The sequence below is a fragment of the Zophobas morio genome, unplaced genomic scaffold (assembly GCF_036711695.1).
Source record: "Zophobas morio isolate AGI-343-1 ecotype UQ-CSIRO unplaced genomic scaffold, CSIRO_AGI_Zmor_V1 ptg000734l, whole genome shotgun sequence".
Lineage (NCBI taxonomy): Eukaryota > Metazoa > Arthropoda > Insecta > Coleoptera > Tenebrionidae > Zophobas > Zophobas morio.
In genome coordinates, this window is record NW_026972837.1 from 14,381 (window position 1) to 31,743 (window position 17,363).

Here is a 17,363-nt window from a genome sequence, read left to right on the forward strand (position 1 = left end):
ACGGTATTATGACAACGCCCTAAACCATTAAATAAAAGAATTTGATAAACCTTTCTTGAAACCTGTGCGCTTATCTAGTATATAAGAGTACATAACACTATTAAACACTACACATTATTAGAGGCCTACTGGGAGTATAATATTTCTAGCAAAAAGCACCATTTCTTCAGTTTTAATTAGTGAAGACCAGTTAAAAACAGTTTCAGGTAACAGAATGCCTTATTAGCCCATATTTCAAGACCACCATTCCTAGTTCTTTCAAATAAAGCTATTAAGTATACTCAGTAGAATGCGCTTTGCACCCACCTGATTTTACTTCACACCTATTCCCTATTGACATAGTGTGCCACTAGCTTAGATCCAAGACGGACCGTTAAGTGAGACCCATCGTGGATCAAGTTTTTTCCACAGGCTATAGGTGTAAGCGCTAAAATTAAAAAGCGGACAATAAGAATATATACACAAACGGCTCATGGACGAAATGCAAGCTTTATCAAAACTTAACACATAGATGCATTAGTAAAGGCCATCTCTAGATAACCCAGTGCTGCTGTCACACACTACACAAATGAAAAGTACTATCACTAACTGCCATTTTTCCTATTTCAAAAGCAGGTCATAAACCCGCTACTACAGGCCTTGCGTGATTCCTATCGAACACTAAAGATAGTTTGTAAGATGGCCATTATTAAAACCTGCTGGATTAAAAAAAAAACAATTAAAGATGTATCCGATGCTAAGTAAGTAACAATTTCTTAATCTAGTAGGTTGTATTAATTTTTAGAGCTTGCAGATATCCTGCACAAACGATATAAGTAGATACAACAAGATAAACTTGAAACCGTCTATATGGTTTCCCGGTACTCGTATGTTAATGGATATCACTCGTTTATGGGAATATTGACAAATAATTGACTAATGTATTAGTAGAGGGTCTTAATTTCTTCCTTTTAACAAAAAAGTAAAAGAACTTTTAAGAAACTTTGGGGTGACTAAAACTGAACTATCTTAATACAAACTACAAATCGAATTATCACTAATTAAAAAACCAAGCAAAATTCCTGGCTTTCTTAAAGCCTTCTCACCCGCTATAAATTATTTTGCAGCTTGACTTGTAGGACAAATTTGATCATGGCTGCAAAGAACGCTATAAAAGTTCAGAATAGTTAAAGGAAACTTTACTTTATAGTTTTGCTTTAGCAGACCTCAAAACTAAATTGCATAATCAGTAAGAGAGAACATTTCTACTTTTATGTATTTAAAAAGGTTACTAATATTATTCTAACTTAGACATATTTCTTAGGTCATTTTAAATTGAAATCATATCTTTATGTATGACTGCTAGCGTAAGTTACTATATTCATATAAATATACTAAATGTTCGAATTATACTTGTGAAAATAAAAGTGTGAATATGCTATAACTAACGAATATTTAGCTTAGCCCTCCAATTAGAGCGTTTTTATTTTAGGCCCCCTACTGTTTTTTCTTATACGCTTACACCGTAAAATAACCTAACATCATATAAAAATTAAAAAAACCAAAGGCTTAAAAAAAAGCGTCCAAATAGTCACTACTGCAAAGGCCTACGTAGGATTTTTACAAAACATTTCCTTAACTGAAGCAACAGGTGATTGATTTTTAAATTATTTCAGCTAATTTATAATATGTAGGAAAGTAATAGGGGGGTATTTCCAAGTTGACTGTAATTAATACATCAACGTATTAAAAAAGATTAAACACGAGTTGTTGCTGAAATTGAAATCTTAGTCTACTTAAATAGTAAACAGGGGTTTCATAAGACCGAGCTTTAACAATGTCACAACTTCTTATTTTGGTCTGTGAACTCGTTATGTATGATGGCTTTAAAAGTATACATGTTTACAAAATAATTTAAACCATGCCGTACAAATCATAAGGGGAATATAAATTTTATATAATTAAAGTGTATAAGAAAATGCAAAACTTTAATTAAGGCATGCAATAGCACACTTGTTACAAGCAAACTCCCAACTAGAAATAATTATTTATAGTTTTATACCAGTTCCTGATCAGAAGTAATTTCATTTTTTAAATACTTTTTCATGTTTATTGTGAATCCAAGTAAACTAACTTGGCTAGATTTTAAGCTAATATTATTTATGCTTAACGCAAACTTACTATCATTAAGGTTCTTTTAGTCTTCGTAATAACTCAAGCAACATATAGTGCTATTTTATGTAAAGTTTTTCATATTAACTTTAATTTGTAATTTAGTTAAGTTTCTAAGCCATGAAAGCTATTCATTATGCTAGAGTATCGTGTAGATATAAGATAGGAAAGCTGTGACAGTCCTATTAATTACCGTCAGACTCTTTCTGAAAAAAAAATCCTTATAAAATATGATACTAGGACTTAAGCTGTCATGACACTGCATTTCACTAATATCTTAATTTAGTGCCAGGAGATTATTATACTTAATTATTTTATTACAGCCCGTACGGTGCCTGCAAACCTGAATATGCAAAAAAAAAAAAAAAATTGCATCCTTTGTATTTTTTAATTGTTACTTCACGCTCTTTTTACTAAAATATCTTTACCTCTTCTATCGCTTATAACTTGTAAAAGATTATAGAAACACAAATTATACTTACAATTTTACTATGCTAAATGCACAGTAAAGTATTTGATGCTTGGCTCCAGAGCAACTGTGCAGTTGTTCAGCACAACTTAAGTTAATAGTTTATGCTAATAGCACTGGTCTTACAGGATGGAGGGATTCAATACTTTGATATGTACCTTCTCCGTTAAGTTGCGCGTTTACTTTTACCGTGGTGGAATATCTGGATCAGGATTTTTTATTTCAATTTAGATCAACTTAAACTGTATTCATCCACTAATGTAAATCCTTTGTAGAACTTTTTCAGAGAGATCATGCAGGTTTTTTTTTCTTTAGCTACATCTTTAATTTTTGTCTACTTTTAACTTTAGGCATCGTTAAAATCGGCTTTAGGGCTATATTACTAGATCATAGAACTTTATAAAAGATATGTAAGCTCTCGGTCTAAAAATTTTTAGCTGGGTAACTTTAAAAAACTTATTAATAAACTTAGCTTGCTGTAACATCGTATTTGTTAATTCATAGGTATACTGTGGATAAGTAAACGTTCGAAACGGCCTTGTAATTAATATTCAGATTAAGTCTGAGTTTAGTGGTTTATTCACACTAAACGTAGATCGGGTTTATACTAACTTAGCTTCTTTATACACTGCCTTAAAAAATATTATAATTTTTTTACTTTATAATACAATCTTTAAAACTATATTTTGGTGAATTGGAGAAGGTAATAAGAGAACCAAAACTTAAAAAAGGCCAATGTAAGAATAAGTTTTCTATTTAAAAAAATAATATTTGTAAACTTTCTATGGTAAAATTCCTACTTAAGTTTTTTATCTACGAACAGAAATCTTATATATTGAACTAACAGGGAATGGCGCATTCTATCAATACAGGTTAGTTTAATAACACTTTACAGAGTGGGCGGATTTTTTTAATATTGCTCTAATTTATATATATTTTAAAACAACAATCTTTTTGTCAAATTAAATAAGGAGATATTGATAAATACCGTAAATAGCAAAACTAAGTACTAAATACGCTTAACTTAAAATGAAGATTATTATAAAAGCTTCGTTTGTTAGATTAACTTTTTTTTGGTCAAGTTATCAACGCAGTTGTAATGTGTGCTTATGTTAAGTGAGCTTTATTTAAAGATAAAATGCGCAGTGAACATATTGAAAATAAGATTGTTTGCTAAGTAACTTGACTAATTACTTTTAAATTATTATAAAGTTGTGTGCCCGCGAGCAAGCGAGTGTATGCTGACCGGAAACAATGCGCTCACCCAAAAAGCAGAGTTTTCCGGTTGTACGTGCTAAGGTAATTTAGAGGTAAATTTCTATCCCTCATTCTAACTATTTACCATTACAAAGCTTAAACCAAAAAGTTTAGGTGGTGTAATAACCTTACAAAAAAAAAGTTAAAAGATTATTAAAAAGTTGACTTGGCGAATATGCAGCATGTATGAATTATATGCAAATAAAGTATATTAAAATAAATAAATCCTGACTTTCACTCATTTAAACAAGTTACCAATACTCTAGCTTTTAAACAGGTTATAATATATAGTCTATATAGAGGCCAATTTTTGATCAGCTCTCTTATATTCTAACTCTGACATGCTACAGTCAAACCTCTCTTTCTGTGAGGCCTCAATTTTGCTTAATCTAGTTTTTGCGGTGTAACATTGGATGTTTGAGTAATCAGGTTAATTAGGTAGTCACCGGAGCATTAGACGCAGCCGAGTTGATGTCGATGCCTCCTGTATTCTTTGTATAAACTTGTATCGTTAAATTCTTGAACAAATAGAAAAATAAAAAGAGCCAAATTCTCTTTGACTGTATGCTAAAAAAACTGTCTTTCAATATTTAATTCGCGAGGAAGGATAAAGCTTTGGACAAACCCTGGCGCACCTAAAATAGTTTTCGTTATAGAGTATTGTATAACCTAAATTGCCGAATAATGGAAGGGCGAACAATATGGCCACGCCATAGATGCATATGTCACCTTTGGTCTAATAGCGGTGTAATAAAGTTAAAACTTGTTGGTTTGAAGAGCAGACTCCTCTGTCAAATAAGTGGGTATAGTAGTTTAATCTCTTGTTCAGCCTTTTTCGTGACATGTTCAATATGGTTGCGCCAAGAGAGTCCGTTCTCTATGATGATGCCAAAATAGTTTATGTTAGTTCACTATTCAAACTTTCCATTCCATCAAGACCGACCCTCGAGGTCTTTCCTCTGAGCTACCCATTGCCAGCCCTGAAACAGCGCAGCGCTCGACACGCCATAGACCCGCAACACAAAAAAGTAGTAAAGCAGTCGATCTTTTATGCAGTAATGACATTATAATAATTCTATGCACCGCAACCCGCTCAAAGACCACAACCTATTGTTCCGAAACAAAGAGGCGAAATAATCGCGAAACTCGCAGCTGCTCCCGAAACATTATTTCTAGTGAAAGCAAATGGTTGCTAAATCCAGCCCATTCGCAACTTAAAACTCTTACACCGGGATGTCCACATCGAGCACTGCAAAAAGTCCGACTACTCCTATTGCAGAGTGAAATTTTGAATATCGCGTTATAAGCGGATAATACTTGAAAGCGTGCGATTAGTTGGTACTCTGCAAATACAAAACGTAGCGTCTTGAATGACGTAATGGAGGGTATAGCTATCCTGAATACTGCGACCTAATTGCTCTCATAAACCTAAAGGGCATAAGGTCGTAGGGTTCCGCCTTCACTCGGTTGACATGAGGCCGACCGATGTGCATTTTCTAAACTTCTCGACAGGTCGTTTTCTTGCAAGTAATCTAGGTATGCTGCTTTAGTTTTGCTCTTTGTTCTCTGTGGCTTTATACTGTAAACACACTGCTGGGGAGAGGTAAGTTGTAAATACAAACGATATTTTATCTAAGGCACGCGGACCAACTGAATTTTCGCGTGGCACAGTGACATCTAACCCACGTGGCAAAAAAGGAATTTTGGACGTCCCTAACATAGCCGTTTCCAAAAACATTTGCCAGTCGGGGTCGATCGCCGAGTTTTGTCGAATAACCTGCCCTTCTTACTGGAACTGGGCGAAGGCACAGGCCCCTGCGAAGCATTGGACTCATTTAAGGACGGGAAGCATCGCTATCCACAGGTTTATCTTCCCCTTCAACTTCCTTCCTATTAAGAAAAGCTATTGATAGCTTTTTGGGCACTCGCGTATCCTGTCGCGGTAACTAGCAGTGAATAACCCTTTCACCTGGCCGCCCTCCGGGTTATTAAAACGTCTGACTACTGCCACACGAAGTCCTGGGCAACAAATTGATGTTAAACCGTCTTTAAAAACACATTACAACAGAGCTAGCCGCTTTTCAATATATTCATTGGGGAGTGAAATTGCAGAACTTATTGTAGTGACTGACGAAGGACGGTGATCTTTTTAACACTTTATCAAACGAATTAAAAACAGATGCCACACACAAACTCTTTCACTTATTAATAAAGTGATAGTGACTGATAGCGACGAAAAAGACAACCCTTTTTGCCGGCCATCCAACTACTTGGTGCGTTCTTCGATTACGTTTACATTCCAAGAGGAAGGAGAGACGTCACAAGGCTCATAACCGTTGGTGAGGGGATTATCAAACTAAGGACAGGTAACATATACTCAGTACTTTTTCCAGGAAAAGCATGCGGCCCTAACGACATAATTGACAAGATACTAAAAAAAAGTTGCCACCGGGGTCGATTAACCACCGTTCCTGTTTTGCCACGTCTGCAATGTCGCATGGCTCCTTTTTAACAATCCACGCAGTCAACTCACCGCACATATAACGAATAAATACCTAAAACCATACTTGGGTAACTATCTCGTAGGTCAAGTGCGTTGATGCTTCTACTCAAAGTTGTGGGTCTGATTCCCACCGACGAGATTCTCTTTTTCGGTCTATAATGGTCGCGCGTATTTGACCCGCCCTTATAAATTCTAATACAATGGCCCTGCGCAATTGATTGCGTTTCTACGAAGTGTGCGTGCGCACAATAATGGCTCAAGCACCTGTTGCTTGTGAACGTACCAAAAACTATTAACGTTTACGATTGGATCCCTGCAGTTGCAACTAAAAAAGCTCCGCCCCAAATAACAAGCTCATTAACATATTTTAGAACTGGCCTACAATGACTTGAAGTTCTTCCTCTGAAGGCACTTGCTGCTTCTTTTGAACGGGTTAGTAGACATGTAAACTATTACTGGGCTCAAGGACCTCCATACGAAACATGGATAGGCGCACACTCCTAATGCTTTCATACCTCCACACAAATATGTATATATGTAAATAGGATGATAAGATGACTTGCGGAAACTGAATACGAACTAGCTACTTAGTCTAAGTGATTAAAAAAGTGGGCTCGACTTTATTGAGGATTTGCACAATCCATTAAAAATAAAAATAAAACTTGTTACTAATTGATTTTAATGCATTCATTTTTACTAATCCTGTCTCATTTATTTTCCACTTTTAGTAGATACTGTTTTAAACTGCTGAACTCAAAAAAAAAATTAGTTTTTTAAAAAGTAAATCTTCGGAAACTTTAGAAGATTTAATTGAAATGCGACATTATTCGCAATATCTTTGAATAGCAGTACTACTTATATGTATATAATTGTGCTATAAAGCGGTAATGAACCACCATGGGACGCATATGGTTTGTTGATCTATTTTCCTTAATAAACTCTAAGTTATATATAACATGTTAGACAAGTTTAGCTTGCTTCGCGCTGCGAAAGGGCAAAACATCGCAAAAACTGTTTGCAGTTAAAAGGTTAGGTTTTATGTAATACCACAAAAGTAAGAGGAAATTGAAGAAAACTAAGATAGTACATTTTACTAGTACGCCTCTATTTTATCTTTCTCTCCTGCTTAGAAATCAGATTTAAAAGCCGTTTATTTAATAGGATAGATGCTTGTAGAAGCTATTAGTTCGCGTTATTTAAGGCTATACTCCTTTGTCCACCTGGAATTTTATATAAAGAAACAGATTTACTGGGTGCTGCTTAGTCAATTAAAATATCTAGTTAATCTTCCTAGCGCGCAGTAATATTATTAAGAATATGCATGGCATCGCATTAAGTTAGTTTATGTACATGCTGTAAGCAACTACACTCGCCCCGAGACGTTCTTAGGTGCGGAGGTTTAAAGCAACTGGTAAACCGTTTTCCCTCTCTCTTATTTAACGTTTTTAGTTATAGGCGCTACAATTTAACTTAGGCTACGCCCAGAGGGAGCTATCCAATGCAAAAATTAATTTTTAAGTGTTAGTTATAAGGTAATTGCTCGACTGGGGAAAGGTCTACACTGTTTAATAAAAATCATTTTAATTCAAGCTTTTCTTAAATCTCGTCTCTAATTTTAAGTTAAAAATTTTAAAATTTGCAATATTATTGTTATAAGGTAGGTGTAAAAATTTAATTGTGAAATATATTATTTAAACATGACCAAGGTAACAATTGACAATTTTTTTTTGTATAGTGTTGCGTAATATATGTAGCACCATAAGAGAGTAAAAAAAGATCTAAAATGTTCCATACTTTTTTTAATTTTCAATTTGAATCCTAAATAATATACTTGAGGGCAAGAGCGGAAGCCAAACATGAGGTGGGGTCTGTGTTTAAATAACTTATGCGTTTGATTCCCCAGCCTTGGGTATTTCCTTAAGCTAGTAACATATTTGACATGGTGAAGCGTGCCAGTTTTTTTCCGGGCGCAGGTTATCTCATAACTAACTTGAAAAACTGTAATACAATTTTAAATAATCTACAGTTTAGGTTGCTTAGCGAAGGTAATAATAAATTTTAGATAACCTTGGTTTCGCATATTTATTTAATCACTTAAGGTTTTAAAAAAAGTTTATATAGAAAACGCTTTTCTTCTAAAGGAGAGAAGCGCAATCAAAAATTACACAATTATTCTAAGCGACTGTATTCTAAGGTGGAATTTTTATAACTTTCACTTTTAAAGTGTTTTTTAGTTTACTTGTAAAATTATCTTTTGCGTTAAAGGTTATTTGTTAACTATTTTTAATATTGTCTAGGCCTTTAATGAACAACTTAACTTTTGTGGGCGAGATTTAAAACATCTTTTTACTTCCTAGTCCAATCAAAAGTTAAAAAGAAGTTAAGTTTAGTTTTAATAAAAATTTCAAAGTTTAATTTTTTTTGGTTGCAATTGTTAAAAACTCCACTTGATTCGGGCAGCCGCTTGTTTTATTACTTAACTTTCCTATACCCAATATTGTCGTTTTAATAATTTTCTACTAGTTTTTTTCCTTTTACTAAGTTAAAATTCTGCGAAATTTTTTGACTTTCAATATTTTAAAATATTTATCTAACTCTGGATAGAGCATTCGGTATTTGCAATCATATAAGTTTTATATTTTATTTATATTTATTATTTTTTTTTTCGCCCTTGAAATAAATTATAAATGTATATTTTGCTAATTTATGAAAGTTAAAACTGTATCCCTTAACACCAGAGGGTTTCACAGAGTTTTGCAAGTAAAATATTTTAAAAATTCAGTCTCTTTTTAATAAATAACTATTAATAGAAGTTTTTTTGAGACTTATTAACATTATTACCTTTTTATAATAATTTTTATTATCTTATTATATAGTATAATTATTTAGATTTATAATTTTTTGTAGACAAAAGCGCTATACTTTATATTGTTTATACGCTTTGTAGTTTTGATAACATTTCAGTCTTTTATCACTTTTTTCTGCTTCGGGTCGCATTCCAAAGCTGGCTAGACTACACTAATTTATTGTAAATCTTAGTGTTTACTTTCAATAATCAAGCAATAAATACATAAAAATTATATAATCATACATTTAAATAATATTTTGTAATAGAAATTTTTAGAAATAATAAACTTCTGTTAGGCTATTTAAAAATTAATAAGTGAATAATAGGACCACACTAATTCCCTTTATTATTAAACTACCATAAAATAGATTAAACCCAGCAAAACTATAATAATTTAGAGTTCCGCAACTCAAGGAAATTATTTATTTAAAGTTCCTTATTAAGTGTCGTAAACTTGATAAATATAATACTTTTTCCTTTTGCTTTAGTAGAAAAAAACGAGTATATTGCCGGACAATCCCAATTTTCAATAGTATTAAGTTAACTTCCTGCCAAAGTATGGAGATACCGCGCCAAGAATGATTACTTTTTTTAAAAAATAAAAAATAATAATATTGATAAATTGCAAGCAAAAGTAAACAGCGCATACTAATCTTGAACGTTTATTAAATATGAAAATGTGATCAACTAAATTGCAATTTCCAACAGAATACAAATTAAAATCAGTTTTATTTTTCGCTTAATATATTTTTTAAATATAAAACCTTTTTTTTATTATAACGAACTGAGGAAAATTGTATCAAATTCTTAAAAACATAATTATATAGTTTTTTTAACTTATAAAATCCAACGATCAACAATCCAGAGAAAAAGTTATAAAATCGCAAGTGTACAGTCAAGTTTAAAATTTTATTGTCGTACTTTGTAATAAATAATTTAACTTTGACAATTCAACTTTGAAATTTTTAAGAAGTAAAATTTATATAAGTGAAGTTATAAAAAAAATCTTTGCAGAAGGCGTGACTTAAGGCGGCCATTACAAAGCTTTGTACCATAAAAAAAGCAAGTTTCGTTCACACCCAATTCTTTTTCACACGTCAGGCCGTAAGAAGTAGTAGAAGGCAAACCTCTGCGAAAAAATCTTGTCATTGCACTAAAAAAAAAATAGTTGACAGGAATTACAAATAGAAGAAATTATATTTTATATTTAAAGTTTAATTAAAATAATTAAAAATTATGGACTTCTATGTAAGGCATTATTTGTGTAAATTATACAGCCAGTTCCACTCAAAAAAAATAAAAACCACAAAGTGGCTAATAAATTATTATTAAAGAATTTTAAAATTTAAATAGTGAACTTAAAAAATTTAAAGACCAAAATTAAGTAAATTATTTAAGGTAAGGCAGGCCTTATTAAAATTAAAACAAGGATAGTCTCAAAAAAAAATTATATGTGAAGATTTGTCTCCTCAAAAGAAGTTTTTTAATATTCCTCAGAGATATAACAACAAACTTTTTAATATATATAGGTAGATATATAAAATAATTCTTAACTTATTAAAATCCACTATCAAATCCTTATGAAAAATCTTAATAAGCGTAAAAGAAAATGAAATAACTATTATATTAAATTTTAATCCCCTGTTTTCTTTTCGAATTGAAAGATTACCAATTTTAAAAAAAAGAAGTAGCAACTGCAGTATTACTTTATATAACAATTAATTTTCTAAGATTCCGTGAAGTAGATAAAATAAAATGATCTTTTTTAAAACCTCTGCTACTTTTAGAAAGTCAAAATTTAGATGATTTAATTTTATTTGTCTATTTAGTTGGCTTTATGGTGTTTATTTTATTAATATTATAATATTTATTAAATTTTATTTAATTATTAGTATATTTACTCTGCAATAAGGCCGTCATTTGGTTGCTTGGTGACGAAGTCAAATATAACGTTGACAAAAATTTCATTTTGCTAAAAAGGAACGTTTACCATAAATTAAACCGACCTCCTTTAACTAGTTAATGACACTATTAACTTTGATAAAGAGCTATTTTAGTGCTAGTTCCTTGAAGAAAGATGTAAAAACTTTGTGATTCTGTTATTGTGCAGTTGATGTACTAGTAAACTTGCAAAAATCGTCAAATTGTGTCAACGCTCGTCAACAATATTATGGTGGTTAATCTTTTATAAAGAGGAAGAAAAAATTTTTCGCAACTTTCAATTTAATATTTATTAAAAACCACTATCCTAAAAAATATATATAAGTACTTTTCAAACAACAGTAAAAGCTTTTAATAAGTATAAAGTAGACAAATATAACCAATTATAGCACAATATCTACGTAGTAAACTTTTTATACGCACGTAAAAGTTTAAAGTTTTAAGATCAATTGTTTAAATAACTTAACAAAATTAATTTTCAGTTTTTAAATTTTTACAAATTAGTAGTAAAAATTTTTATGACCAATAATATAATAAGTATGATGGTTAAAAATGATATATCCCAAACATTATAAAAAATTTGAAAAAAAAAACTTTAAAAAAAAATACTTAAGGAATCTAAAAGTAATAAAGAAAAATTATGGTTTTATATTAAACCAATAAACTCCTCTTATTTCGGCTCCAGCCAATTATTGCATAGAGAACGAGAAAAATAAAAAGCTAACGGCTGGGCGGTGTGTCGGTAAGGAATCGCCTGAGCAGCTGTGCACGTGATGTTATCGTACTGGACTGTCAAATGAACGAAGAATATAAAAAATGCCTAATTAACATTGTAAAAACCACCAAAAAATCTAAATCCCAATTATTAAATAAAAATTTTTAACGTTTATATTAATAAAGAAATTTTTTAGCAGGGAAAACTAAAAACAGGGGCGGGAGACCAATAACGCAAGACACTTTATTCACTCTCTGGGGTTTCTTAATTTAAGCCACGACCAATTCATGCGTAAAGAAACCGACCATAAAAGGACAATAAAAGACACAGTAAATGCAAATCGCAATAAGATTAGCACCGGGTAAAAGGTGCCATACACAAAAATGTCTGCTGTGACTCGATATACAAAAAAACAAAGCAAAGACGGAAATGTCGTTTTAACTGTTAATTATTTGCTAATTTAATTTACATGAATATTATCTTAATAAACCAATTTAAAACTGGCAAAATTTTTAATTAATGTGCTAATTTTTATTGTTTAATTAACTTAATAATAATCTAACTTGAAAAAAAAAGCATAGAAAAAATTATAACAAATATTACTTTAATGCCTAGTAAAGACTTAAAAAGCGGTTTTTCCACGTTGGTAGATTCAATAATAACGACTCGTACTACTTCATATAGAAGGGCGATCGACAGTTTGAAAGTCTTCCAAAATACCCTTTTTATTACTCACATAATATTTTTTACCAAAGCCAAAGGAAATTACTTTATTATTTTAATGCAACAAGGATGACAAAAAGTATTATCATAAAAAAAAATTATGTATATTATAATTTGTTTGGACCCAGTGTTTAATAATGTAATAATATTTTATTAAAAAATCTACTGTTCACTTAAACTAACAAAACCAAAATTAAATTCCTATTAAAAGTTAAAGTAGTAAAATAATAGGAAATGAAAGTTAATAAAAAGTTTAGTGAAAAAGTAGTTAAATACAATTTAAGCACTTACAAAAGATATATTAATTAAATAAAAAAAGGTTTTTATTACAATTATAAAAGTTACATCGACAAACGTTATTTTTAACTTTTTACTTTTGTCATTTTTAGCTTTTATACACGTAGCTCTTAGTACTTAACTATAGGGCCTTTAAAGTAACATGAAGGAGAAAGCAAGATAAAGGTTTATAAAATTAGCGCCTTGGGTTGACATACCTTGCATTTTTGAAATTTAGCGTGCTTTTTCTTGTAGTTCTTTGCCACTCTCTTTTTAACTCATTTTAAGTTTTTAGTTTTATTTAGCTATTCCAAGTTACAATTCCTTATTATGTTCTCTCTTTTTTTTTTATTAGGTAAGGACCACTATCTTTAATCTTTCAGGAGCGCAGTAATATTATTTATAATTTGTGTGGCTTTCACTTTTAGTTATTAAAGTATCCGAGTAAAAGATTCGCTCTCCCAAGCTATTGTTAGTTTGGGGTGTAAAACAGTTCAGAAACGATGAAATAGTATAAAAAGGTGATTATAGTATAAGAGAAGTCGGTTTGTTTAGTTGAATCCCTTTTACTTTACGATAATTATTATAGACCAAATCTTTTAAGAAAACAATATTTAGACAAATAAAGTTAACCTTCAAAATACATAAAAAAAATTTAAATATTAATTTTAAATAGAAATCATGATTATTTTTTTACTAGAATATGAATAAGGCACAGAAATTAGTACTTTTAAAATCTAGTTTAAAAAGCATATTTTATAAAATGTCATTCACAAACGGTGCTCGGGATATAATCTATTTTTAAATACTTTACTTAAATTATTTTGAACAGCTAAAAGTTTTATAATTAAATAGAAAAAATTAAAAAGGGCCCAGCGTAGTCAAATAGGCCAAACAATTTAAGCTGACAGTAAAAAAAGGTTAGCTACGAAATATAAATAAAACTAAACAGTAAAAAAGCTATTAATAACTTCCATAAGTGAAATGCACAAAATTAAAAATTGTCTAAATATATTAAATAATAATTTAAAAATTTAAAAACTAATAAAAAAATTTTGTATAAAAAATATTAAATTTGTCAAAAAATTAGAAGTGACTAACAGGTTAACCAAAAGACTCTTGTTTGTTTCATAAATAACTTAGATTACAAGGGTATACGGTAGGAAAGGGATTGAAATTACTAATAAACTCAACTTGTACAAATAAAAGATAGAGTGAATGTAATATCTTTTAAATTAAAACAGAAGTTATGGTGTACGAAAATTTACTTTGAATACTTGGGTTTCATAATATACGCAAAAAAAGTAGTAAAAAGTAATGTTAAAGTAGTATTTATTAATAACTTCTATAAAAAATATAAGTAAAAAAAATTTTTAAGCGCAGAGTTTCTATTAAAAAATAATAGAAAATTAATCGTTTACAAAACAAATTCAACCGATACCATCTCCCTACTTCCTCTACTGTCCTAAATTATCCGAAGTCTCAATTGTTTTTTAATTTTTTCTTTAAAAAAATAGTTCGAGTGTTGACACTTTTCTCCAACAAAAATTTGTATAAATCTAAATGTTATAATTTCTTAATAGTCCTATACAAAATCCCGTAGTGTCTTACGAAATTATAAAATAACAAAAACACTTCAGGCTATTCTTTATAACAAACAGTCCGAAAGCAAGCAAAGTGAAAAGAAAGTCAAGAAAGGAGAATGAAATAAATGGTGCAATTGGTATCTCAAAAGGAAGTAATCTTTAAAAAACTTGCTGACAGGTATTGGTTAAAGATACAGAAGTTACTACAACTATGTCTTGCGAGGCAGCCACGCAAAGCATAAAATTTTCTAACCTTCTAAAATTTGGAAAAAAACTCTATTACTAAAAAATTTTAATGGTTTCTTTTTTGTTAAACTAAGCAAATCAAAAACCGAAGAACAATACCATTAGGAGCTTGCCACTATAAAACATAAAATAAAATTGTGCTATGAACTCGTAACTAACTGAGAAGTTGGAAAGGATGCTATTTGTTTTAAAGTGTTAATACAAGGTTTTTAGCTCAAGCCTTATTTTCTACTTAGAAATGTTAAAATTTAGAACTAGAATGTTTATATTAATAATTTAACCAACGTTTAAGTGAAACAAGATTTACTAAGGTATCCTCCATATGACAAAAATCTATATTGAGCAAATAATGATAGAAAGGACCAAGGTTTGTGCAACTATAGGAAGTCCTATTCAAAGCTTGGGTTCGATCCTCGGAGGGAAGTGGAATGTCTTAAATAACCTGCTTCTCTGCTAAAAACTCACTAGACCTATAAGCTAAGTAGCATTACTTCTCATATATTTTTTTATATAAAGGTTTCTAACGTTAAATTTGTTAGGGAATGTTTTACTTATTTTACCACTATTTTAAAGTTATTATACATTCCTTAATTATAGTATGTGTGCCTCAATTTCTATAGTTTACTTTCTCTCCCCTTTATAGAGGAACTACAAAAATCTCCAAATATTTTGTCTGAGCTATAAGTTAATTAAGACTCAGACTAAAATAGAATTGGCGAATAACAAGATCCTGGAGCTAGAGAAGCTAGTAAAACTTTAAAAAGTAAAAATGTTAAAGTTTTTAAAAATGTAAAGAAGAATAACTAATAAATTTTAAGCATTATCAAGAAAAGCTGAAGGAACAAAAGAGCCAAAGCTTACCTCCTAAATGGCGCGAATATCATTGACTATCATTTAAATTATAACCTTTACATATACGATTATTACACAACGAAGGTCCAAAGAGGCTCAAAAGTACGGAACCTTACTAATAGCCTTCTTAATACTTATAAACTATAACAACTAAGCAGTGATAATAGTGTTATTAATATTTAAATAGTAAAAATTAAGGTAATCTTGGCAAATATTATGAATTTAACACTCACCGCAGCGCCAGTTACGCTATTCCTGCTTACTAAGGGTAAGGACTGGCCGGAAGAAAGAGCCAGAAATGATTAAAGCCTTTAACGAAATATTTATAGCAAAAGTGTTCACGCAATTAAAGTTTTACACATTTATGGAAGTTTACAGTCCTACTTGGTTTATTTGAATATCAGAACTACACCTACCCATTACAAAGTGGCAAAGAATTTAAGGTCGTTTTTTGCGAAGTCTACGTCGAGATGAAAACAGAAGACGTCCTAAAAGTATTTGTTGTAAGCATATAAGAACGCCATTACCCTAGTATTAATATAACTGCCTAAGCAGGATCTAGTATTATTAGCTTTTTTTTAATGTTTTTATAAAAATGTGCCTCAATAATGAAAGAATTTAAGAATTAGTAAGGGAGCAGTGAAAGGGAAATAAAAAACAAATTTTTACTTTCTTCTATAACGAACACAAGAATCAATTGGACTAAGTGTTGAGTGCAAATCGCTGGTTTGTTGTGTTGAATGTGAGCGCAAAAAGCTGATAGTGAAGACTTATTTTAAAGTTTTCTGTGCGCAGAGCGCAACAAGGAAACAATGGTATATGTGAGAACTAAGACTAATTTTGGGCCGAACTAACGTCACAGCGGACGATTTCTTAAGGTTGGTTACTTAAAAAGAGGATTGGTAAACGGTTAACCACGGCTCCTCTTCCTGTGAAAACTTAGAGAGGGCTTAGTGTTTTGTGTTTGCGTGTGTTTTATGTTGTATACCTAATGTATTATGCAATATTTTTTAGTAATCCATGTTTATTTTTGTTTTTCTATTTGTGTTTTTGTATCTTGTTTTTTAAATTGTCTTAAATGTCGTGTATACTAAGTTATTGTACTAAGTTGTATTATAAATCCAGGTTTCAGTACTGACCTGGAATTTTTTCTAGTGTTTTGTGTTTTTGTCTAGTAGTGATTTTGTAAAAATATCTGCCAGGTTATTTTTAAAGGTGACATGTCTGATTTCATAATTATCCCGTGGTAATTCTTGTTTAACGTGAAGATATGATATTTGTACACGTCGGAGTCTTCTGTTAGAAACATCTCCTCTTCAAATGTTTTTCACTGCTTCGTTATCAGTATAAAAAATTACCTTTATTTTTTCTCTGATAACAGTTCATTAATTAGGTTTTTAGTTGTTTGTGTGTATAACGTTGCCTTACTTATTGCCAAGGATTCACCTTCGCAGGATGATATTTGTATTTTACTTTTGTCTATGTTCGATTTCCAACGTATAGGATTTCCGTTTATTAGTATCATGTGTCCCGTGGTGGTGCGAAAGCGTAATTATCTGGTCATGGGGCATGGGTATAACATTTAATTAATATATTCTTTTCGTTTTCGTTATGCTTAAAGGAGGTTGTCTCAGAGATATCCAATCACTCGTTTAGCCATCGCTCTAGATGAGTTTCAATACTGTTATGCATAGATCTTCTGAGTAATGTGGTAGCGAAAGTTATATCAGGCCTTGTACAATGTGCTATATTCCTAAGAGAGCCGACTAGTGTATAGTATTCCGCATTAGTTTCTC

The 17,363-nt window shown here is 30.8% G+C and overlaps 2 long non-coding RNA genes across 2 annotated transcripts; both read left to right on the forward strand.

The window, feature by feature from the left end:
- The first annotated feature begins 2,713 nt into the window (after positions 1–2,713).
- Positions 2,714–3,051, forward strand: LOC135121810 (uncharacterized). Its single transcript, XR_010279130.1, has 3 exons — positions 2,714–2,790; positions 2,852–2,919; positions 2,971–3,051. It is a non-coding gene; the product is annotated as an uncharacterized LOC135121810 (long non-coding RNA).
- A 5,275-nt stretch (positions 3,052–8,326) lies between these two features.
- Positions 8,327–8,739, forward strand: LOC135121813 (uncharacterized). Its single transcript, XR_010279131.1, has 3 exons — positions 8,327–8,425; positions 8,480–8,574; positions 8,678–8,739. It is a non-coding gene; the product is annotated as an uncharacterized LOC135121813 (long non-coding RNA).
- Positions 8,740–17,363: the final 8,624 nt, after the last annotated feature.